Source organism: Anolis carolinensis, chromosome 5 (assembly GCF_035594765.1).
Source record: "Anolis carolinensis isolate JA03-04 chromosome 5, rAnoCar3.1.pri, whole genome shotgun sequence".
Lineage (NCBI taxonomy): Eukaryota > Metazoa > Chordata > Lepidosauria > Squamata > Dactyloidae > Anolis > Anolis carolinensis.
The window spans coordinates 101,453,031-101,477,936 of NC_085845.1; the positions used below are offsets into that span (position 1 = coordinate 101,453,031).

The window sequence follows — 24,906 nt, forward strand, 5'->3', positions numbered from 1 at the left end:
TCTTTATTTATTCTTTCTCCCAACCCATTTACATATTTGAAATCATGTGTTTGCCAAACTGTCTTCATAATACAAACTGTCTCTTAATCCAATGACACATTTCCACACATATATTAGTAGTTAAAATTCTATCTGAACCCAAGCTTATGCTGTTTTGATTTAGAGAGCAGGAAACAACTTCTATGATAAAATATCCCTCCATATAAAGTGAGTGTGTGCATCAGAAACCTAGCTGGAATTCCTTAATTAAAATATTAATCCAATGGTTCTAATTCTACCCTGAGTCTATAGCAAACAGGCTTGCAGCAACATAACCTGTACAGTGTTCCCTCACTACTTCGCGGTTCGTTTTTTGCGGATTCACTGTTTTGCGGTTTTTCAACAAATTCTAAAATAATATTATAAATCATAAAAAATTATAATTGACAGCGTAAGGAAGGGAGGAAGGAGAAGCCGAAGGGAGATGAAAAGGAGCCCAAGCAGCAACAAGAGGAAGAGGCGATTTATCAACATAAGATTGGTTGATAAAATAGTGTACAACTACTAAAATAATGTATAAATATATAGCGTCTTTACTTCGCGGATTTTCACTTATTGCGGGTGGTCCTGGAACCTAACCCCCGCGATAAGTGAGGGAACACTGTATTTACAGAAAGACTGATTTCGCTGACAAATCTGACCATTACAGTCCTAAAACTTCTAGTATATTACTAAAAAAGCAAAGAAACAAATAATTTGTAAAACCTATTGCATTCCAGTAACTAATTATTTTGTAAAATAGTATCGCAGTACTGTATTAATACTGTGTAAAGCATGTTAAGTGTGAATGTGTGACAGACCTTCTTATGGATGTCAGATGTTTTGTATGTCACTGCACTATCCATATACCAGGGGTAGATAATATTTCCTCACCCCAGGACTGAATTACGCATTCAGAAGAGCCTCAGGGTCTATGATGCAGCACTGGATGAAATAAAAATATACATGAAAATTCAAATCAAACGGGACATGGTTAATCTTGCAAATTTAAATATTTGCTCATCAAGCTTATAAAATACAGATCAGTTAATAAGTAACCCTACCAAACATCTTTCATCCCTGTAAAGCAGAGCTCAATTCTTCATATAATGTTTTAATTCACATTAACACAATGAAATTATCATTCCCTATCCCTTACATAACAATTATGTGCCCATGTCTATGTAACTTTATATGAATTGTCCACATATGATAAATATTCAGAATGTTCTTGAGCAGTATTATTACTTTTTACAAGTATATACCAACACAGGCATCATCGTTCCCAGATAAAATATAAATTAAAAGAAATTATATGCACAAAAGAAGAACCATTCAGAAATAGTTTGTTGTTGTTACATAAGGTAAAGGTAAAGGTCTCCCCTGATGTTAAGTCCAGTCATGTCTGACTCTGGGGGTTGGTGCTCATCTCCATTTCTAAGCAGAAGAGCCGGCGTTGTCCGTAGACACCTCCAAGGTCATGTGGCCGGCATGACTGCAGGGAACGCCGTTACCTTCCCACCGGAGCGGTACCTATTGATCTACTCACATTGGCATGTTTTCAAACTGCTAGGTTGGCAGGAGCTGGAGCTAACAGCGGGCGTTCATTCCGCTCCCGGGATTTGAACCTGGGACCTTTTGGTCTGCAAGTTCAGCAGCTCAGCGCTTTAACACACTGTGCCACCAGGGGCCCCATGTTCACCATTACCTTCCTCATTTTACTTCATCAAACATTAGTCAGCTATCATAAGGCACAATGAAGCAGCTCATCTCAGGCCCCTTCTACACTGTCATATAATCAAGGTTATCAAGGCAGATAATCCACATTATCCTCCTGGGGGATTTTAATGTGAGAGTTGGACAAGACTTCGACCTGTGGCCAGAGGGACCATAGGAAAAGATGGAGTTGGAAACAGCAACCCAAATGGCATCCTACTTCTCACCAAATGAGCAGAACACAATTTTGTCATCACCAACATGCTCTTCCGCCAGAAAAACAAACTCAAGACATCATGAAAGCACCACCGGTCAAAGCACTGGCACCTCTTAGACTATGTAATTATACACCACAATCAAGAGGCATAACAGGCACTGATGACTGCTGGACAGACCACAGGTAATTTGATCCACAATGGCCATCAAGATCACCCCCAAATGCAGACTCCAAGAAAGAAAGATAAGACCATTCAAGAGCCCTCCAAATTAACTCTTCTCCAATCAACATTCAAAGATCATCTACCCATAGAACACCCTGAAAATGTTGAGGAACATTGGAATAAACTGAAAACCTCTATCATCACAGTCTGTGAAAAAACCATTGGATACCAAACTAAGAAACACCAAACTGGTTTGATGAAAATGATTCTGAAATACAACAGGTAATGGATAAGAAAAGGAAAGCTTTCCAAATATGGCAGAGAAACAACATCTGTGCTGCTAAGAAAATGATCTACGCTAGTGTAAAAGCTGAGGTCCAAAGAAACCAGAAAACTCAAAAACATCTGGTGGATAAAAAAGGCTGAAGAAATCCAACACTTTGCAGATGTTCATAGTGTATGGGGATTCTTTAAAGCCAAAAAGGTCATATATGGCCCAACAAATCATGGCATACACCCTTTATGTTCATCAGATGGAACCAAAAAATTAATTGCACTACATTGGAAAGAGCACTATCAGAATCTCCTTAACTGCAGCTCAAACATGGCCAAAGAGGTTCTCTTGCAAGTCCTGCAACCGAAGTTGCAGCACAGCCTAGTTTGGAGGAAGTCAGCAAAGCTATCAGCCAACTAAAAAATAACAAAGCCAGCGGACCTGATGGGATCCCTGTTGAAATCTTTAAAGAGGGTGGACCTGAGCAGACACAACAACTCCACCAGTGGGTGACCGAGAAAATCCCAGCAGATTTCAAGGATGCCACTACCATCACGCTTTTCAAAAACGAGGAAAGAACAGACTGAGGAAACCACTGAGGTAGCTCCCTTCTAACCCCCACTGGGAAAATCATCACAATAATCCTTGCAAAGCACCTTTTATTTCAAAAGACATCCTCCCAGAATGGCTACTGCCCCTCCAGAGGAACAGTGGATATGATCTTCATTGTATGGCAGATCCAAAAAAAATTCAGCGAACAAAATCACCTTTGTACATGGCATTCATTGACCTTGCAAAGGCTTGCAAAAGTGTAAGCTGCTCTGAGTCCCCCTCGGGGTAAGATAAAACAAGATAAAAATATAGTAAATAAATAAGTAAAATAAATTCAACACATTGAATCGCAGTGCTCTCTGGACAATCCTCCAAAAAGTTGGATGCCCTGACAAATTCATGAATATCCTGCGGCTCTTCCAAAATTATATGATGGCAACAGTCTTAGACAACAATGGCTCCCAAAGTGACCCATTTAAGGTGGAGTCAGGTGTCAAACAGGGATGTGTTATTGCCCCAACCTTATTCTCCATCTTCATAGCTATGATACCACACCTTGTTGGTAGGAAGCTTCCTACCGGTGTGGAAATAATCTATCGGACAGATGGCAAACTACTTAAACTCAGCAGACTGAAAGCCAAAACCAAGGTCACCCACAATGTCTGTTATAGATCTCCAATATGCTGATGATGATGTAGGTTTGTTCTCATTTGGAAGAAGACCTACAAGCCACTCAAAGCATCTTTGCAGAAGGATATGAAAAGCTTGGCCTCTCACTGCACATCAAGAAAATCAAAGTGCTCTTTTAGCAGGCACCTGCCAATCCTTCTGCAGTGCCAGAAATAGTTTAATGGTGTAATGTTAGAAAATGTTGCCCATTTCTGCTTCCTTGGCAGCCACCTATCCACAAAAATTAATATTGACACTGTTATACAACACTGCCTGAGCTCTGCGAGTGCAGCATTTTTTCGAATGAAACGGAGAATGCTTGAGGATTAGGACATTCATAGGGATACCAAGATGTTTGTTTATAAAGCTATTGTCCTTCCAACCCTGCTATACGCCTGTGTAACGTGAACCATCTACAGACTCCACTAGACTGTTATCAACTCCACTAGACTGGCCATGTTGTCCGAATGTCTGATCACCGTCTCCCAAAGAAGTTACTATACTCCAACTCAAAGACAGGAAACGGAATGCTGGTGAACAGGAAAAGAGATTTAAAGATGGGCTTAAAGCTAACCTTAAAAATTGTGGCATAGACACAGAGAACTGAGAAGCCCTGGTCCTTGAGCTTTCTAACTGGAGATGAGCTGTTACCAACAGTGTTGTGGAATTCAAAAAAGCACAAATGGAAGACAAAAGGGAGAAACGTGTCAAGAGGATTGTACATCAAGTCAACCCTTGTCAGGACCCCGTTCCATCTAGAAATAGATATCCTCACTGTAAAAGAACATGCGGCTAAAGAATAGGTCTCTACAGAAACTACGGACCCACCGCCAAAACCCTACACTGGAGGACAATCATACTTGGCCATGAGGTATCATCTATGATGATGACTTTTCCCCAACCACACATTTATATGGGGGGGGGGGGGGGGATAATAAAAGGTCCACTTAGACCCCTTCTATACTGCCATATAATCCAGATTATCAATGCAGATAATCCAAATTGAATTGGTTATATAAATCTACGCTGTCATATAATCCAATTCAAAGCAGATAATTCAAAGCAGATAATCTAGGACCCAACTAGGGTCCTTATCTGCAAGAGATAATTCAACTGAATCATTGTTTAAATGCACATATTCTTCACATAACCAAGGGGCAACTGAGGACACAATTACAACTGAAGACTTAATAAGCAAGCAGAGGTGTTGAAATCTGTGCTTGAATTTCAGTTGTAGAAGAGTAATAGAAATCATGTCAAGTACAATTACATATATGTTATCTAACTTGATAAGTAACAAAAGTAATGTAATTAACATTAGAGGAATTAGAACTTGAAGGCAAATAATATTTTAAGCTGGAAGGTTGAGAAGCCAAGCCTTGTTTTGTTTTGTGTGTTATTTTTTATGTTGTTTATATAGTATAGGATTCATCAGTTGTAAACTTTATCTGTGTTTTTCCTTACTAAAAAGGTTTTTTGTGGTTTGTGTTTATGCTTGTATTCAATAATGTCTCTTTTAAAAAAAACAAAACCTAAGTTTCTTTTATAAAGAAAGAGGTGGTGGTGTTAGGAAGAGGAACTGATTGAGGAATTTGGTGAGTTAGAACGATATGAGCATAGCTGTAGGCAAGAAAAATGACCGGAGTTTACAACAGAATTTGTCTATATGGGAGAAGAGGAAATGTGGACAAATGGAAACATTTAGAATAATACAACACAGATTTCAGACAAGATCAGACATAATTTATTTCATGAAGTATTGTACCAAACCACTTCATATTCAACTGATGGACAGCTATAAAAAAACTGAAAACAATTAAAAGCAATGAGGTACCAAAACATAGAAGGAAAACTATTTTGGTGTGGGGAGTATACCACAACCACCTAGAGTTGTAAGAGTCAGTCCTTGTTGTTCGTTTTTAATTAAGTTATTGGGGGCCCCAATGGCACATATTTAAAACCTACAGATGGCATTCATCGGAGAAAGTCTGCAGATAATAGGGCAAAAACAATAATAGAAACAACAATACTAAAAAAAAAAGATCAAGGAAGATTTTTAGAGTGGTTCTAAAATCCCAGACATTTCAGTCCAAAAAATTCTAAGTAAGCACATATGAGAGAAATCAATGTAAAAGGGAAGAATTAAATAGGCAGGAGAAATCTGTGGATCAAGAGAACAAAAAAGAAGTCACGAACATATTCCAGTAAAAAATGTCACACATTGATTAGTTATGTGGAAGTGAGAAATATAAAACTCAGAGCCAAATAATACATTATATGGAAGACTGGCAACATGTGACTCATAGGTTTTATGCAGGCTAGGTATAACCAAGTTGACTAAACGTATCCACTTTGATTTCACTGCATTTCATAACAGTAAGAGGCATTCAAGAATAGAATCAAGAAATTAGGGTGATAGATTCTGTTACAATTTATTATGTATGTATTCATGGTTTTTGTAATTTTATTTAGACTAAAATCTATACTTTTAAAAAAGCATATTGTACTCCAGAGATATTATTAATATCCATTCATAATCATTAAACCAATCACTCAATGGATAAATACAGGTCCGTGTCACAACAGTCTCCAGCTATAACACTGGTAGGCTCTTGCCTACAATGACATCTAACAGGATGGTGGGACAATGAGGGAAAGGTGAGGATGAGAGAAAGAATCACATGCACATCTCCCAACTGCCTTTCCCAATTGGGAGGGGATGGTAAAAGCCATCCTGTGTCCCCAGGACACCAGATACAGGATGACAGCGAAAACAGTTACCCAGGTTCAAAGTCAGGGGATATTCCAAATTCTGGAAGAGAATTCAGATAGATAACACAAGTCAAGCTTTGCCACGCATTACCCTGAATAAGCTCCGTGCAATGTTTGGTCACTACAAATCTGATTCAGGGCACTTTCTCATTAAGTGGTAAGTGTAGATGATGTGCCCTAAAACGGGCTTAAAATGAACATTGTATGTCAGATTAAACCATGTTTAAAATATCCGACCACAGACTTAAGCGTATTCAGATACAACATAATTGTCAACTATCTTTGTATATTTAGGACTTGTTGACTCTAGCAAGAGTGATGCACACCTTGCTCCCTTTGAATTGTGGCTGTTCTCTGGAATACCTTTAAAATGCAGTAGAATAACACCATAAGGTTGGGATATCTACAGCAACTTCATTATGCCACAGGTAGTGGCAGCAAGAGGATAACAGCACATAGCCTTTAGCTGTGAAGAAAATAAGACACTGAAGAAAAATAGATTGCTCCATTATATGATATTTTCTCTGCCTTCCTTTATCATCACTGCATAACTTTGAAAAGTATCAGCCACTAGCATAATATTCTAGTCTAATCTTATCTTATTTATATGAGAATAAATGTAATTGAACACTATGTGTGTCTTAAATCTGGACAGATAATATTGTCTATGAAATAGGATGTTCTGAGGCTGCAGACTTTTCAGCATTTAATTTGAGAAAAAGTGAAGTTTACTTTTGGACAAGCATGTGTAAGACTAATCAACACTGGGGATAGAAAGGAACTGGTCCTACACTGATCCTGCCTAGGAAACATCAGGGTAAGTATGAGTAAAGCATGGATTATAGGAAAGAAAGTAAGGAGGCTGGAGTTTGGGTTCTGGATATTTAAAGCTGCTTCAGGAGGCAATTCTGGTAGGACATGTGAATTCTCTTGCCCCCTAAAAGAGCAGCAAACATTGCCTTTGAGACTGGGAATTTGGATGAGGTATCAATTTGAAAATTGCAGCTATATTTGCCCTGTAAGCAATGGGAAGAGGTGAGGTGTGTTGTCCAGAATATGACATTTTAGGATAGCAAACACTGTGTTGTTGGCAATGATTAAAGAGTTCCTTCTGGGTCAAGATAATCCTTCTTAAAAGGAGAAATGTTGAAAATGCTGGGAAGGAGGATGATCCCGCAAAAGCAAGTTCCAGTGTGGGAAAATGTGCTACAGTACTTATCTCCGGCTAGGATTAAAGAAATGTCACAAACGGCTGAAGTTCACCTAGAAAGGGCCACTCTACACTCTATACAAAACAAATAACTTTTGCATTTTTTTTTCTTTCTGAGAATTGGAAGAAGAAGCTAGTTAAGGACACAGGGGTTTCCTTTTCTCCAAGACAATGGGCAAGAGAGCAAGATATCAACATGTCTTTTTAAAGAAGATGACTCTATTCCTGAGGCACTTTTTGCCTTGTTTTTGTGTGGGGGATGTGTGACATCCAATCTGTGTATTCTAAATGCATGCCAGTGGCAACACACTGTTCCTAAACTTGTCATTTCTAATTTCTGTAACAACAACTAGAGGACAAGCCACACCCAAACCCAGCAGATAACCAAATATAACAATGAGGAAATCTACTGAATTAACATGGATTTCAGTTCAATTAAATGTTCGTTGTTAAGAAGTTGAATTTCAGTGTTAGTCCAAGGTCAGAGGAAGAGAGGAAAAACAGAATTAGTTTGGTCTGCCTACTGTTGACTTAGAGTTCACCTTCCAACAGATACCCTGTCCTGTCAATCCTGATGGGCAACAATGGGCATTGGTTAAATCATGCTTGGTAGTAACAAATACTTCTCAGACACTTTTGTAGAACACAATGTCATTCCAACAAGGGATGCCACCAGGAACCTCATCATATTAGCCACCAGAATCATCACAGATCATGGCGAATCTGGTGATGCCCGTGGGGGGGGGGGGGGGAACCCGTTTCCGCATGTCCTGCCTGACTTACCAGAAACCCCATCACACAGGGGGAAGTGTCCACTGTCTAGCTCCCCCCCCCCCATTGTTTCCAATGCAACACGGGAAGCCTCCTATGTTCCTGCAGCAGCATACGCCAGTTCCACTTTAGTTTAGCCATGGAGCCCCGCCAAAAGTAGCTGTACATCATGGGATGATAGCCAGTTGGCTTCATGGCTAAACTAAAACTAAACCGGTGTATACCACCAAAAACAGCCCCATCTGATGAGGTCATAAGTCAGAACTACCAATGTCCATTCTAAAGATAGTGGTAACGCATATTTTTCTGCTTTTGAAAGCATGTTCCTAGGTCAGAGAATATATATCTAGTCTGTTTCTACAACGCTTTAAAATGCATGTTTCTAATCCAAAATCTCCTTCTGGCTTAAAGCCATGCCTGCCCAGTAACACTAAATGCTAAACCCAGTTGTTATACTCAAGCCAAGTTAAATAATTGCTGAACTAATTGAATTGGCTTAAGTGTTTTTTTGCCAAATTCAAACAGATTCTTACTGAGTCTGAACTCACACTGCCCTATATCCCAGGATCTGATCCCAGATTACCTGTTTTAAACTGGATTATATAAATTTACACTGCTAGATAATATGAGATAAACAGATAATCTGGGATCAGATCCTAGGATATAGGGCAGTATACCTCCAACCTGAGACTAGCAACTAGATTAAGGCTCAATCCTCCGTATCTTCAGTTTGTAGTAAAAGAAAAACTGTTGAGCTTGCTCCCAATTCCCAATCCTAATTTCTGATAACAATCTAATCATGTTTAATATCTCAAAAATCTTACCTAGCTGCCATGTTCCCAGCTGTTCACTACTAAGCCTGGATGACACCTTTTCAAGCTGCAGTTGCCATCTCCAACCTTTCGCCATTCCCATATCTTCCTGCTTTCTGCTAACTATTGAATGGTGGTCAGCCTAACTGTATTTCCTCATCAGTACAAACTGAGTGAGAATCAGTTGAAAGAATCATCAAACATCTCTGAGCTTGTTCCATGTCAGGCTATAAGTGCCAAGTTTTGTGAATGTCAACTCCCACTTCCTATTCCATGGAAATAATGACACATCCCAACATTCTGCTGCCTACCCTATTTTTCTTTGAGAGATGAAGAGATACTTGACGTGTTACTTGGGAAAGCACACAAATAGGAAACTCTTTGCTCACATGCAATGTGAAGCGCAACAGAGGATTGTGCTCTAAAAATCTGTCCCTGGTTCCATAACACTATGTAACAAAATTTGAAAAAGGTTCTGTTCCTGGTTTGAAAGTGTTATTTCCTGTTTAATTGTGTGGCACTTATTTTAAAAGTAGGTGTTATGCTCCAGATACTTCGTTTTTGTGGCTGCCACAAACTATTTTGAGTTTGTTTAGACTTTATGAGATATTCATTGAAAAACTATAGCAAAATGTGCTGCAGGATGTCCCAAAAAACAAAGTTTTTGCAGTTTAATAAACTTTCCCATGTTTTTATAATAGAACCAATTAGGACATGACATTTATATCCCAGGAACAAAGACCGTATTACAAAGTGTAATGGGTGTGCTACGCTGAATGGAGTTGTTGTGACAATGCCTTTGTGTCACGGGGGTTATATTTTTAACTTTCTTGTGACAAATACCCTCCATTTTCTTCCAGGCAAGCTGCTTCCCAGCTGCTGAGGCTGGAGGCAAGCGAAAGGGAGGGGGTGAGGGAGGTCCTCTGTCTTGCTGGGGTCCCCATCAGTTTGGTGCTCTCACAAGGGTCCTTGAGAGGGATGGGGGAGGGCTGGATCTACACTGCCATACAATGCCCTTTCAAAAAGCAGGTTCACTGCATTGAACTACACGATATGAGTCTACACTGTCACACAATCCCCTTCAATGCAGTTAATCTGCATTCGGAAATGGCATTACAGGCAATCCCTGAGTTACAAACATCTGATTTACAAATGACTCATAGTTAAGAACGGGTGAGACAACAGGAAGTGAGAGAAATCTGCCCCCAGGAAGGGAAATTCACTCCTGAAAGAGTTATTATGGGGAAAAGGTGTCTCCACTTTATCACCAATCCTTGCTTCCACAACAAGCCATATTTTTCAAAATCCAGTTATCACAGGAGCAGAAAGTTAGGTGAAATCTTCTGAACGGGGGACAGGCAGCAAAACAAACGCTACAGGGGTGTTAACCCTTCCCTATGCACTCTCACTCTCTCTCTATGTATATATAGTTGGAGTTACACCTAAATACTCTCTCCTTCTCTCTTTCCCTTTCTCTCTCTATATAGCTGGGGTTACACTTAGGAATATACCTGTTCACCCTTACATACAAACTCAACTGAAGAACAAACCTGCAGAACCTATCTTGTTCATAGCTTGGGAGGCTGCCTCTATATGGTAGCACTGATCCAGGAGGTGAATGTCTACCCTGCACAAGCCCTTTTTAAGGCACCTTGATCTCTTTCCTGACCATCCATCTCTGAGCAACTGCGCCACAAACTCCAAGAAGGCGGCTTTCAGACTTGGATGCCCCGCAGTTTCTTTCCACTTCCCAAGCTCCCACCAACACAGACATACAATGCAGTCTGCAACTATGACACACTATATGGTCAGTGTGTGAGGCCCCTTCTACACTGCCATATAAAATGCAGATTATCTGCTTTGCATTAGTTTATGGCCCCTTCCACACAGCTGTGATAAAATCCACACTGAACAGAATTATATGGCAGTGTGTACTCAAATAATCCACTTCAAAGCAGATATAGTGGATTGATATTCTGGGTTATATGGCTGAGTGGAAGGGCCCCAAATTGCAATGCAGATTCATATAATCCAGTTCAAAGCAGATATTATGGATTACTGCCTTGGTAAAATAAATTATACAGCAGTGTAGAAGAGGCATGAACCTCCACTGACCATCCAATACAGTTTAAGGGTTGGAGAGGGGCCAAGAGAAGCACGATCTTTCTGAGTCTCCCAATACTTCAGAATCTCCCCCTCTCTTTCCATGGAGCATAAAGGAATCTTGAAGTTTGGATCAAGAAGGGGAGCAGTCCCCCTCCCTCTCATTCTTGGGAAATGGGGTTTTGCAGGGACTGTTTCCTTCACAAAAGGGGCTTGAGGTCTGCCCTCCCCTCTGAAAAGAATGCCTGGGTTCCCCCACCTCATTCCTGAGGCTCAATTGCACTTTGGGCGGACTTTTGTTTTCTTTTCGCAAAGAGGCAAGAAGGGAAGGGGAGGGGGGTCCTCGGAGACCCAGAGGAGGAGGAGGAGGAAAGAGGAAGAAGGAGCTCCCAAGCCACGAAGGTGGCAAGGCTGAAGAATGGGCCCTTCCAGACAGGCCCTATATTCCAGGATCTGATTCCAGGGTTTTCTGTTGATCCCAGATTATCTGGCAGCACGGACTCAAGAGCCCTTCCACACAGCCATAAAACCCATGCACAATGTCTGCCTTGAACTGGATTATCTGAGTCCACATTGCCATATAATCCAGTTCGATGTGGATGTTATACAGCTGTGTGGAAGGGGCCTCGTATAATCCAGTTTAAAGCAGAAAACCTGGCATCAGGGCCTTCCACACAGCCATATAACCCAGAATATCAAGGCAGATAGCGCACATTATCTACAGTAGAGTCTCACTTATCCAACATTCGCTTATCCAATGTTCTGGATTATCCAATGCATTTTTGTAGTCAATATTTTCAATACACTGTGATATTTTGGTGCTAAATTCGTAAATACAGTAATTACTACATAGCATTAATGCATACTGAACTACTTTTTCTGCCAGATTTGTTGTATAACATGATGTTTTGGTGCTTAATTTGTAAAATCATAACCTAATTTGATGTTGAATAGGCTTCTCCTTATCTCTCCTTGTTATCCAACGTATTCGTTTATCCAGCGTTCTGCTGGCCCTTTTATGTTGGATAAGTGAGACTCTACTGTACTTTGAACTGGAAAATATGGCAGTGTTGATTCCGGGCCCTTCCACACTGCCATATAACCCAGAATATCAAGGAAGAAAATTCCACACTATAACAACAACAAAAACAACAATAAAAACTTTATTTATATCCCGCCACCATCTCCCAGAGGGACTCGGGGCGGCTCACAAAACACTCAAGGCGTGACACAAAATGTAAAATACTACAAGTATAGAACAAAACATAGGCAATGAACAGTCAACACATCATAAATTCACAGGTAAAAACAATAAAATAAGCAACTGTTGAAGATAAAACAGCAATATCTGCTTTCCAACTGTGTTTTCTGAGCCCACCCTGCCATTTATTCCAGTTCAAAGCAGAAACTGTGGGATTTCTGGGTGGAAGGGGCCTCAGATAATCCAGTTCAAAGCAGATACTGTGGAATTTGCTGCCTTGATATTCTGGGTTATATGGCTGTGGAAGGGCCCTGAGTCCACACTGCCATATAATCCAGTTCAAAGCAGATACTGTGGAATTTGCTGCCTTGATATTCTGGGTTATATGGCTGTGGAAGGGCCCTGAGTCCACACTGCCATATAATCCAGTTCAAAGCAAAAAATGTGGGAGTTTATTGAGCTGTGTGGAAAGGGCCTGAAGGGGTCCAAAGAGGGGTCCTGCTGAAACAGGAGGCGTTTCCGAAGGCACTTCTCTCTTTCGACCTGTTTGGCGGGAACCTGGAGGCAGCTTTCGAGGCTCTTAAAAGCAGGGTCTGTGGAAAGTCGCGCCGCCAAAAAGCCATGCCTTCCCTCCCTTCCCCCTTCGCCGCCCGAAAGGAGCCCAAACCAAACCAGGGCTGAGCGTCCCGCCGACCAAAACAACAACAAAGCAAACCCCCTTCCCGCTCTGTTTTGCTCTCACCTCGCTCGAAGCGACCATGGCATTCGTGGGCCCGTCTGCGAGGCAGCCGACATGAAGAGAACGGGGCAGGAGTGCGCGGTCCGCTCCTCGGCGCACGCGGTTCGGCTGCTGCTGGTGGTGCTGCTTCTCCGCCGGCGGGAGAGGCAGAGGCAGAGGTCCCAGGGCTGCGATCGCGGGGAGGCGCCTTCCGGCTCTGAGCCCCGCGAGCCCGCATCGGCTCCAGGCGCCGCCGCCCGCTCTCCCGCTCCGCCAGATGGCCCGGGACGTTAACCCCTTGGGCGCCGCAGTCCCGGCCGCGCGCGGGCCTCAGTCGGCAGCCGGGGAGAAACGAAGGACACTCTCCGAGAACCACGGGCGTGTTGGGGCCAACGTCCTCTCAAGCGGGCATCAGCCCGCCTCTCTCAAAGCCGAACTGAGTTGCACATCTCCCACTCACAAAGCCTGAGTTACACTTACAAATGACTTAGTTAAGAACAGGAGTGAGACAACAGTAAGTGAGAGAAATCTACCTCTAGGGCAGGCATGGGCAAACTTGGCCCCTCCGGGGTTTTGGACTACAACTCCCACAATTCCTAACAGCCGGTAGGCTGTTAGGAATTGTGGGAGTTGTAGTCCAAAACACCCGGAGGGGCCAAGTTTGCCCATGCCTGTCCTAGGGGCCCTTCCACACACCCACATAACCCAGAATATAAAGGCACATGATCCACAATATCTGCTTTGAACTGAGTTCTCTCACAGAGGAATAAAATCCCACATTTTCTGATTCGAACTGAGATATATGGCAGTGTGGACTCAGATAACCCAGTTCAAAGCAGATATTGTGGGATTTTCTGCCTTGAATCTGGGTTATAGGGCTGTATGGAAGGGCCCTGAGTTTATACCCTGTTTCCCCTAAAATAAGACATCCCCAGAAAATAAGACCTAGTAGAGGTTTTGCTGAACTGCTAAATATAAAGCCTCCCCCGAAAGTAAGACCTAGAACCGTTTTTGTTTGGAAGCATGCCCAATGAACAGAACACCAGAGCATGCAGGATCGGTAAATGTACATACCATAGATTGTTGTACATGGAAATAATGGTAGTAACAAGGAATTCTTGATAGGATTCACAGTTTATCTGGTTATGCTGGTTTGTGATGACAACTACTGTACAGGATATAATAAATGTTCGTTTTTTTTGTTCATCAATAAATGTGAATTCTTCTTCATGGAAAAGTAAGACATCCCCAGAAAATAAGACCTAGAGCATCTTTGGGAGCAAAACTTAATATAAGACGCTGTGGGCCCTTCCACACAGCCCTATATCCCAGAATATCAAGGCAGAAAATCCCACAATATCTGCTTTGAACTGGGTTATCTAAGTCCATAAGGGCCCCCGGTGGTGAAGTGCGTTAAAGCGCTGAGCTGCTGAACTTGCAGACCGAAAGGTCCCAGGTTCAAATCCCGGGAGCGGAATGAGTGTCCGCTGTTAGCTCCAGCTCCTGCCAACCTAGCAGTTTGAAAACATGCCAATGTGAGTACATCAATAGGTACCTCTCCGACGGGAATGTAATGGCGCTCCATGCAGTCATGCCGGCCACATGACCTTGGAGGTGTCTACAGACAATGCCGACTCTTCGGCTTAGAAATGGAGATGAGCACCAACCCCCAGAGTCAGACATGACTGGACTTAACGTCAGGGGAAACCTTTACCTTTACCTATCTAAATCCATACACAGATAATGTGGGATTTTCTGCCTTGATATTCTGAGATATAGAGCTGTGTGGAAGGATGCTGAGGCAACAAGACACAAGAGAATTCAATCCCTAGGAAGGGGAATTGACTCCTGGAAGAGTTATTATCATGGGGAAAAGGTGCCTCCACTAAAGCTTTCTCACCAGTCCTTGTTTCCACAACAAGCCAAATTGTTCCAAATTCTCACGGGGACAGAAAATGAAGTGACATCTTCTAAACAGAGGCATGAAGTGACATCTAAACAGAGGCAACACAAACACCACAGAGGTATTAACCCTTCCCTATGCTGTGCAAATGGAGCCCCCGATCGTACAGCAGGTTAAACTGCTGAGCTGCTGAATTTGCTGACCAAAAGGTCAGAGCTTCGAATCCAGGAAGCGGAGTGAGCTCCCGCTGTCAGCTCCAGCTCCTGCCAACCTAGCAGTTCAAAAACATGCAAATGTGAGTAGATCAATAGGTACCGCTCCGGCAGGAATGTAACGGCGCGCCATGCAGTCATGCCGGCCACATGACCTTGGAGGTGTCTACGGACAACACCGGCTCTTCGACTTAGAAATGGCGATGAGCACCAACCCCCAGAGTCAGACATGACTGGACTTAACGTCAGGGGAAACCTTTACCTTACTATACTATCCAAAGCTAATACACACAGATGGAGTTACACTTCAAAAATGTGCATGTTCCAACTTACACACAAATTCAACTTAACAAACCTAGGGCCCTTCCACACAGTCATATAACCCAGAATATCAAGGCAGATAATCCACAATATCTGCTTTGAACCAGGTTATCTGAGTCCACACTGTCATATAATCCAGTTTCATGTGGATTTTATAGAGCTGTGTGGATGGGGCTGAAAGCACACAGCATCTGTTAACTTCTAGCAGAGAAGGGGAATTGTAAACTTTTTGTTGTTGTTATTATTATCTATACCTCAAAAGACTGAAAGCAGTGTACAGTGAAACCAATATAATACAATTTAAAATCTAAACACATAAAAACATTCAAATGGAATTTTAAATGCCAGGCTTGAGAACAGTCCATGTAAAAAAGGTCTTGGAGTCTAGTGGACACCAAGTTGAACGTGAGCCAACAGTGTGATTCAGCATCTTAAAAAGCCAATGGGATTTTGGGCTGCATCAAAAGGATTATAGTGTCTAGATCAAGGAAAGTCATGGTGTCTCTCCATTCTGCTTTGGTCAGACTTCACCACTTCTGGACTCCACAATTGAAGAGAGATATTGACAAACTGAAACACATCAAGAGGAGGGAAACTAAATGATCAAAAGTCTGGAAACCATGAATCTCTATGAGGAGAAGCTTAAAGAACTGGATGTGTTTAGCCTGCAGAAGAGAAAGTTGAGAGGAGATATGCCATGTATAAATATGTTTTTGTTTTGTTTTGTGTCACGAGCGACTTGAGAAACTGCAAGTTGCTTCTGGTGTGAGAGAACTGGCCATCTGCAAAGACATTGCCTAAGGGACTCCCAGATGTTTTACCATCCTGTGGGAAGCTTCTCTCATGTCCACACATGAGAAGCTGGAGCTGACAGACGGGAACTCACCCCACTCCCCAGATTCAAAGCGCCAACCTTTCAGTCAGCAATCTTGCCGGCTCAAGGGTTTAACCCATTGTGTCACCTGGGGCTCCACACTTTAGTAAAAATATGTGAAAAATAAGGAAGAGGAAGCAGACTTGTTTTCTGCTGCCCTGGAGACTCGGATTTGGAGCAATGGGTTCAAATTCAGGAAAAGAGATTCCACCTGAACATTAGGAAGAACTTCCTGACTCTAAGAACTGTTCAACAGTGCAACTCTGCCTTGGAATGTAGAGTTCCTTCTTTGAAGACCTTTAAACAAGAGTCTGGATGGCCATCTGTCAGAGGTGCTTTGATTGTGCTTTTCCTGCATGGTAGTGGGTTGAACCTGATGGCCCATGTGGTCTCTTCCAACTCTATGATGCTATGAATTAAATATTAATGGTATTAAAAATAAACAGGTAAACCGATTGAAATCCATTTATAGCTAAAACCACAGCATTCTCTGACTTGATCTTCAAAACCTCCTGCCTGAATAAAAAGGTTTTCACCTGCCTCAGAAAGGATAGCAGGGGAGGAGCCATTCTGGCTTCCCTGGGCAACCACCAAGAAAGTCAGCTCCTTTCAGTTTAAATACATGTATTAATTGTGTCTTTTTCACAAAATTATATCAGTAACAACCTGTTCGAGAGTGGGTGAATCTAACTCATTTTTTGTACGTAAACATTACACAACCCAACCAAAAAAAAAAAAACAAAACACATTTCTGGGGTTATTTGGGCATTGTTTCAGAAAATTTCATGAATAAATCACATCACATCTAGTTCCTTCAACATGGTTCTCATGGTTTCCTAAGGGCAAGCAGATGGAAACTGGTAGATGGCATAAGTTCTGTATCTGAACACTGGAGCTGATAGGGCGGAAACCAGTGCCATTTTTGGAATCAGCAGGTCAGATATACCCAGAAACAGGTCTAACATCTGAGGCACCAAAATGCATCTTGGCCAGTGTTATTAGAAGAAAGTTTGAGGACTATCTCAACACTGGCAGATACTGAAAACCAGTTTCCGAACTTTTTTTCCTCTTAACAGATTCCACTAGTTCACCTATTAGGGTGATGATAATTTGAATGATATCTCCTTAACGTTCTACCTGAATTTACTTGCCTAAGTCATACTGTTGATAGTGAGTCCACTTTCCTGAATTCAAACAGAACAAGAAGATCCAGTTAGAACTAACATCTTGAAGTTGTGGATAAAGACTTATACAGGACACCCTTTCCAACACAACAGTTGCTGGTAGAGAAAGTCCACTCAGTGTATGTATTCCTGCAGTGTACAGTAGAGTCTCACTTATCCAAGCTAAACGGGCCAGCAGAAGCTTGGATAAGCGAATATCTTGGATAATAAGGAGGGATTAAGGAAAAGCATGTTAAACATCAAATTAGGCTATGATTTTACAAATTAAGCACCAAAACATACAACAAATTTGACAGAAAAAGTAGGTCAATACGCAGTAATGTTATATTGTAATTACTGTATTTATGAATTTAGCACCAAAATATCACGATATATTGAAAACATTGACTACAAAAATGGCTTGGATAATCCAGAGGTTTGGATAAGCGAGGCTTGGATAAGTGAGACTCTACTGTACTTTGTTTCCTTCTTTCATCCAGCAAATGTTATCAATTTGTCTACAGTTTGTACTGTAACTTCCCCAGAACAGAGATCGGTGTTTGGTTTATCATTATTCATACACTGCATGCTATTAATATAATAATAGATTGTCTAAACATTATGTCGAACATCTTGAGGATCCGAAGTTGCCATACGAAATTTCAACCAATGGTCCATTTAGTGAAGTGTTGTTAGCTCTCCTATGATTCTCCAGATTTTTAATCCTAGCTGGAAATCAAGGGAAATTAAATCTGGGACACAGCATTGATCTCACCTACCATTCCTGCATGATATCATAATGTTGGCCTGTTTCACAAGCATAGCAATGAAACAGTTCTTTCCAGAAGTTCTTTTTCATTTTATAGTTAAGGACTAGTCATAGCAGAGACATATGCATTCTGACATTTAAGAGACAGAAACCAGGACACATGTGGCCAAGCAGCATCAAATTGTGGTTAAGATGGCAAAAGTTATTGAAGAGGAAGAACAAGCTAAGAGAGGCTACAGCCCTTCACTTTTGCCTGAGGTTACTGAGAAGGGCAAGAGTCTGCCCTCCTCTTCGGCCCTGCTAATAGTCACTATAGTGGGGAGCAACTGAAGCAAAATGAGAGCAAAGTGGGAAACTGTGAGGAGGATAGAGCAATTCCACATTATAAAATTGGGCGACAGAGAACCATTCCAACTGCCAAATTGGGGAAATTGAAAGATATGCACACAGGACTTGAATAATGCTTTATCTATCTTATATTCGACAACTGGGTCACCCTGATTCCCACCGGGTTATATTCCTGTGGAGAAGGAACTACGATCCACCCATAACAAATTTACATAAAGCACATTGAAATGAACCCATCATCCATTTAATTATCTCCACCATCTATGGAGAACCACCATGCCCGTCTGCACCTCCCCCCCTTACAAACATATCAAATATTTATGCCATATGGCAATGCAAAACTTCTTTTCATTTGCCAGTAATTTTGAAAACATTTGGAAACTCACTGGGAAATATTTGAAAGGATGCTATCACCAGCCTTCTTTTACACTTATATAATTAAAAATGAATGATAACATTTGGACCTTCATCAAATTTCTGACATGCTCACATTATCAATAAGCACAAATATGACATATCTTTTTCAGGTATACATATACATGGAACATGTTTATATTTAATATATTTAACCATTTAGCATATAGAATCACTTATTAATTTCATTCCATTAAAAAAATGAAAAGTAGCTTTCCAAAGTATATACATTATACCTGCCTTATCATCATGATTTCACTGCTTGGATCAACTTTCACATTGGAATGACCAGGAAATTTTCTTTTGCTGAAGCTCTTTTACAGTATTTTCTTCCAGTCTGTAAAGTAATTCATCCCTTTAGCATTTCGCATCTTCCATCAAGAGAGGAACAAAAAACCCTCTTATAATAAAAATATAATATTTCCAATAGTTTCATTCTGTATTTGCTCTTCTATAGTGAAGGCGGCAATTTTTCAGAGCTGCTGCCTTCACTCTAGAGAAAGAAATCTTGTCCTTACAGATTCAGATTCTCATTCCACAACAGCTAAAGGGTTAACAATTTGACATGCATGCACAGCCTGGGAAACTGCAATCACCAATGCGCTCTCCTCTCCAAGTTTAAGCAAAGGGAATAGGCAAAATCTCCCAATCCAATTAGCCTACAGAGTTGCTTCACTGCATTTGCTAAAATGAAAAACAACCAGCAACTTGAGTTGCTCTCAACTACAAAGGTTCCTGCCATTCTCTACTTTTGCCTCTGACCTCCTGTAATGAACATGCCTTGTAATTTAATACACAGCACCTAATCTTTCCAGATACACAGGCATGTGGTGGAGAACTATTTTAGCAATGCTGAAAAAAGAAGACAACTATACAGCTTCTAGTTTTCTCAACTATAGTTGAGATTTTTTCAGTTTCCTTTGGGTTTCCTCCCCCTGCCCCCCAAGTGCATATCTTTCTAAAAATTCTGCAAAGACTACAACCTCCTCCATATTTGAAAAGTATTTTGAACTGTTTCTGGACCCTTTAGATGCCTTTAACTATGACCCACAATGTACTAAAGCCCAAACAAATGCAATGATGGAGGTCACTATGTTAAAAAAAAATTGCACTGCTCATCCAAATCTCTCCCAGCTGTCCTCTTCCTCCTTCAACTTTATGGCAAAGATTTTTTTAACAGTTCAGATACTGCCATCTACAGTCAAACTTCCCAATAGCCTGCGGAACTGAAACAGCCAAGGAATAGAACCAGGGCTAGGGGATATGTGGACACGAGAAAGGGGAACACTTATGCAGATTGCATGTCAAGTGCAAGCACACATTGACCAGTATTCCGTTATGCACATATGTAGGTGTAAGCACAAAAAGAAGTATCCTTCCCCTAGGCCAGTGGTTCTCAACCTGTGGGTCCCCAGATGTTTTGTCCTTCAACTCCCAGAAATCATAACAGCTGGTAAACTGGCTGGGATTTCTGGGAGTTGTAGGCTAAAACACCCAGGGACCCACAGGTTGAGAACCACTGCCCTAGGCATCAATCACCTCAGGACTCAACAAGACCCTGGAGGCTGGCGGTTGTGGTTCTGTCTCTGTCCTGAATAATTGTTGCTGCTCTTTAGAGCTGGGGGCAGAAATGTCTCCCCTTTATGCTCAAAAGCAGCTGAAATTAGCCTTGATGTGCAAATAGTGGACAGGTACAGACAGAACTACACCCCAGCAAACAAGCCGAGAAGAAAGCCTCCACTGCTCCTGTAAGTATTCTGACAGAGATGTATAGTCTGTCAGCCTGATGGCCACAATGGCCTTGTTTTCATAAATCTTCAATAAGTAACCATCATTAATAACCACCATCATTGAAGAGGATAAAGTACAATTTTGATGATACAACTGGAATAGTCTAGTAATGAAACATCACGACACTAGGAGTCTGTTCTCCTGTTCAGAAGATTCACCCCACTTTCTGTTCTGGATTTTGAAATTTTTGGCTTGCTGTGGAAACAAGAATAGGTAATAAAGCTTCAGTAGAGACACATTTTTTCCATGGGTACTCTTACAGGAGTAGATTTTCCTTTCTAGGTGTATATTTAATCTCACTTCATGTTGTCTTACCTCCATTTATAACTAGGAGCCGTCTATAAGTCAGATATTTGTAACTCGGGACTGCCTGTATATAGTGGCATAGCATGGAAGTTTCGCAATGATGAAATTAGATATGTGCACTGTACATGTGAAAAAAATGGCTGGTCTAGAATAAAACTGTCAATTTAGGTTGATCTCCTTAGCCCCAATACAGTGGGATGGTGGGAGAAAAATAAAAATATAGAGAAGATGAGATGAGAAAGAAAGGCCAGTTACTTTAGCAGATGCCTTTTGCAATAGCGCCATATTGTGGTTGAAATATTACATTAACATTGAAATGATTTAGATGTGCATGCTCAAGGTATAGGTTCAGAGAAGCATTTTTGTAAAACTGGCCCTGACCCAGATATATAAGAAAAACATACAAGGTGGCAATGAACTTGTTCCCTAAGAAGATAGCTCTAGAATGATTAATAAAAAGGATTTTGTTAATCTTTCCCTCTTCCATCCCCACCTCCATTTACTAATTCCTGCATAAGATAAGTGTAATGATTGTGACTAATTGGATTACTTTGCAGCCAAAGACTGTTTGTCTACTCTTCAATCACTGTTGGTTTTGAAGGCTGGTTCCTAGAAGCTTAAAAAGTAATAGATATTGTCTTGAATACTTTTAGAAATTTAAAATTGAAAATGTGAGGGAGTCAGTCACAATCTTTTTAAAATCAGGCAGGAGAGTCTGCCTCTGTGATATAAAATGATTTTAGCATAGACTGAATGATATGTTTATTTATCTAAAATATTTCAATGGTTAATTTCTACATAAGAGGAAAGAAGACAGCCTCAGGTCTGTGTGAAAACCCTAGTCCATAATATTAATAATAGTTGTGAGAACTTATTGACATTATTTACTGGTAAGTCTGTGGGTATGCACTCTTTTTTTTTTTAATTGAGTTTCCAAGTAAAATTTACAGTAAGTGTGTAAGAACACATTGGGTTCTTAGAAGAAAGTGTGCAATGAGTAAGTAGGAGGAGAAGAGAAAGAGAAGAAAAAGAAAAGGAAAAAATCGTAAGAAGAAGAGGAAAAAAAAGGAAAAAAGGAAAAAAGAAATAAAATAAAATAACCTGAAATATTATACAATTGGTCGCTTCCATCTCTTACACAGATACTTAAAGAAAAATTTCTATCCTTAATTAGTCTTTCCGTTCGCTCTACTATGGTGTCAGCCTCTTTACCTGTTGAAAGAAAATTTTGTTAACCCACCTGTACTATCATGTAAAGTGTTTGTCCACCTTTGTATCTATTGTACTATACAACTCCACATGCATGATCTCAGGCAGTAAATTCAGTGTTATCTGATGGGACCTAAACAAAGACTACCGTGCACTTTTGCATGGAACCTGATCTGAAACAAAATTTAAGGATTGTTTATGGTACCACCCAAACATTGGTTTCAAGGCAGTGCATTTCACTGGCAAACAGCTCTAATTGTCAATAAGTTTTTCTTAATCTCTTTTCCTGAAATTTGAATCCATTGCTCTATGTCCTAAGACCCTTCTACACTGATTATATAAAGCAGTTTGAAGCCAGCTTGAAGCCGCAGTGGCCACAAAACACACACCAGCAATGTGCACTGCAATATGTATATAAAGATAGTGTTGTAGTAGAGCCTGTGAGTAACATTACAAACAGTAGTATGGGTGCCAGAAGGGGAAAGGGGGTTATTCGGGAGCAGAAATCTGATGATGAGCAGCAGAGAAAGAGTATCTGGGACATACTTACAGCACCTACAGATGAAGAGTCATTTGAGGGATTCTCTGGGGATGATGGGTCAATGAGTGAGGGAGAAGAAGGAGACACCATGGATTGGACTAAGATAAGAGAAGTGCAAGCTATTTGTGAGGCACCAACAACTAGTGATACCTTTATGGGGTTCTCTGGGAGTGAAGACTGGCAATCAGGGGATCCAACTGATTCTTGGGAGGATCTAAGTCTTGACAGGTGATGGAGGGAGAGTCAAGGGAATTCACGTGAAGAGCTGAGAGCAGCTGCGGGGGATAGTGATGTGGCGGTGGTCAGTTCATTTTATGTTGATTTGTAGATAAAAGTGGGTTCAGGGATGAGGGGTCTTTGCAGAAGGCAAGGTGTTGATGTGCATTCGTGTGCTGGGTGCTGTGTATTGGGAAAGTTTCATGTAGTCTTGCTGCTGCCTGTTTTATGTTTGGCATTGGACTCTGATCTGCAGTTTGGACCTGAACCGGTTTGGCTAAAGACGCTTTAGTGGACACTGGAGCAACACTGTTTTGGATTCCTCCTGCTTCGACCTTGGACTTCGGCTGACAACGCTTCTCTTTTTGCAACTCCCTTTGTTAACCATTTGTGTACTGTGCCTTTTTGTTTTGCCTTAGAGCGCTTTGACTTGTTGCTCTTTGCATCCAGTTAATCTGGATTACATTTCTGTTTACCTTTTGGACCAGGTCTGGTTTGGATTTTTGAGTTTTGACTAGTGGAACTGCATTTAAGTATCCCTGCGTCCTTTTTCTTTTGTTTCAATAAACTCTGTTTTGAAGTCACTTTTAAGTCTGGCCCTTTAAGGCGTCTGTGATTCCAACAGATATACTATGAATTGAAAAGTTCTCAGGAATGTCCTAGTTTAGTAAAAAAAATGCTCTACAGTAGATTTCCTTTCCTTTCATAAACCTGCCCGATCTTTACGATCATCCGGGGAGGCCCTTTTAGCACCACTGTCTTTATCCCAGGCCCGCCTTGTGAGTACAAGGGAGAGGGCCTTTTCTGCTGTGGCCCCCCGATTGTGGAACTCACTACCTACTGAAATTAGGCAAGCTCCCACGCTGTTAGCTTTTAGGAAAGACTTGAAAACATGGCTCTTCCGCTGTGCCTTTGGTGAGTAACTTCTGTTATTTCTGTGTTACTCCCACCCCGAACATCTATCCTCTAGATTACCCCACTTCCATATGTCCCTGCCCGCAGTGGAGTATCCCTATGTCCCTCTCACCCCAGGTTTTATCTTTGTGTTCACGTGGCCTGCCCTTGTTTTACTGTTTTTTTGATTTCTTGATGTTGATGCATTTATTGTATTTTTAATGGTGTTATGTTATGTTGTTTTATATTTTGTTATATTGTATTGCTCTGGGCATGGCCCCATTTTAGCCGCCCCGAGTCCCCGTTGGGGAGATGGTGGCGGGGTATAAATAAAGTTTTATTATTATATTATTATTATTTCATTGTATCCCATGTCCAGGGTGAAATGCTCTGCACAAAATACAGAGCACATTGTAGACACCTGCCCCTGCTGAAGCACAGTAAAGAATCCTGAACAGGGACTGCCGAAAAATGCTCCAAGGGTATGGCTGAGCAGGAAGGGGCTAATCTACCCCCTGGGAAGGGGACATTGATTACCTCTACTGCTAGCTATCATTTTCCCTTCTTTTTCTATCCCCTATGGCTCTGGTGCACTGATGTGCATCTCTTCCTGGCACTGGGGGGAGGGGGATCCTGCAAAACAGTATGAAGCCAGGTTCCATGTTCAATGTAATCATCTTCCTGGCCTCCAACCGGTTCCAGACATAGTAGTCTGATCACCTGCACAACAAAACCAGTTCCTCCCAAAC

The 24,906-nt window shown here is 41.3% G+C and overlaps 1 protein-coding gene across 6 annotated transcripts in view; it reads right to left on the reverse strand.

Moving 5' to 3' along the window:
• Positions 1-19,985, reverse strand: part of ntf3 (neurotrophin 3) — a 67,435-nt gene extending 47,450 nt beyond the window's left edge. For 2 of the 6 annotated variants that reach the window (XM_008111343.3, XM_062981996.1), the window contains exon 1: positions 19,441-19,985. The gene's annotated coding sequence lies outside the window, so the exon portion shown is untranslated. Of the gene's footprint in view, positions 1-9,186; positions 9,426-13,220; positions 13,675-19,436 lie in introns of those variants that run through there. The other 4 variants (XM_008111342.3, XM_062981995.1, XM_062981997.1 and 1 more) reach the window with 3 other exon arrangements.
• Positions 19,986-24,906: the final 4,921 nt, after the last annotated feature.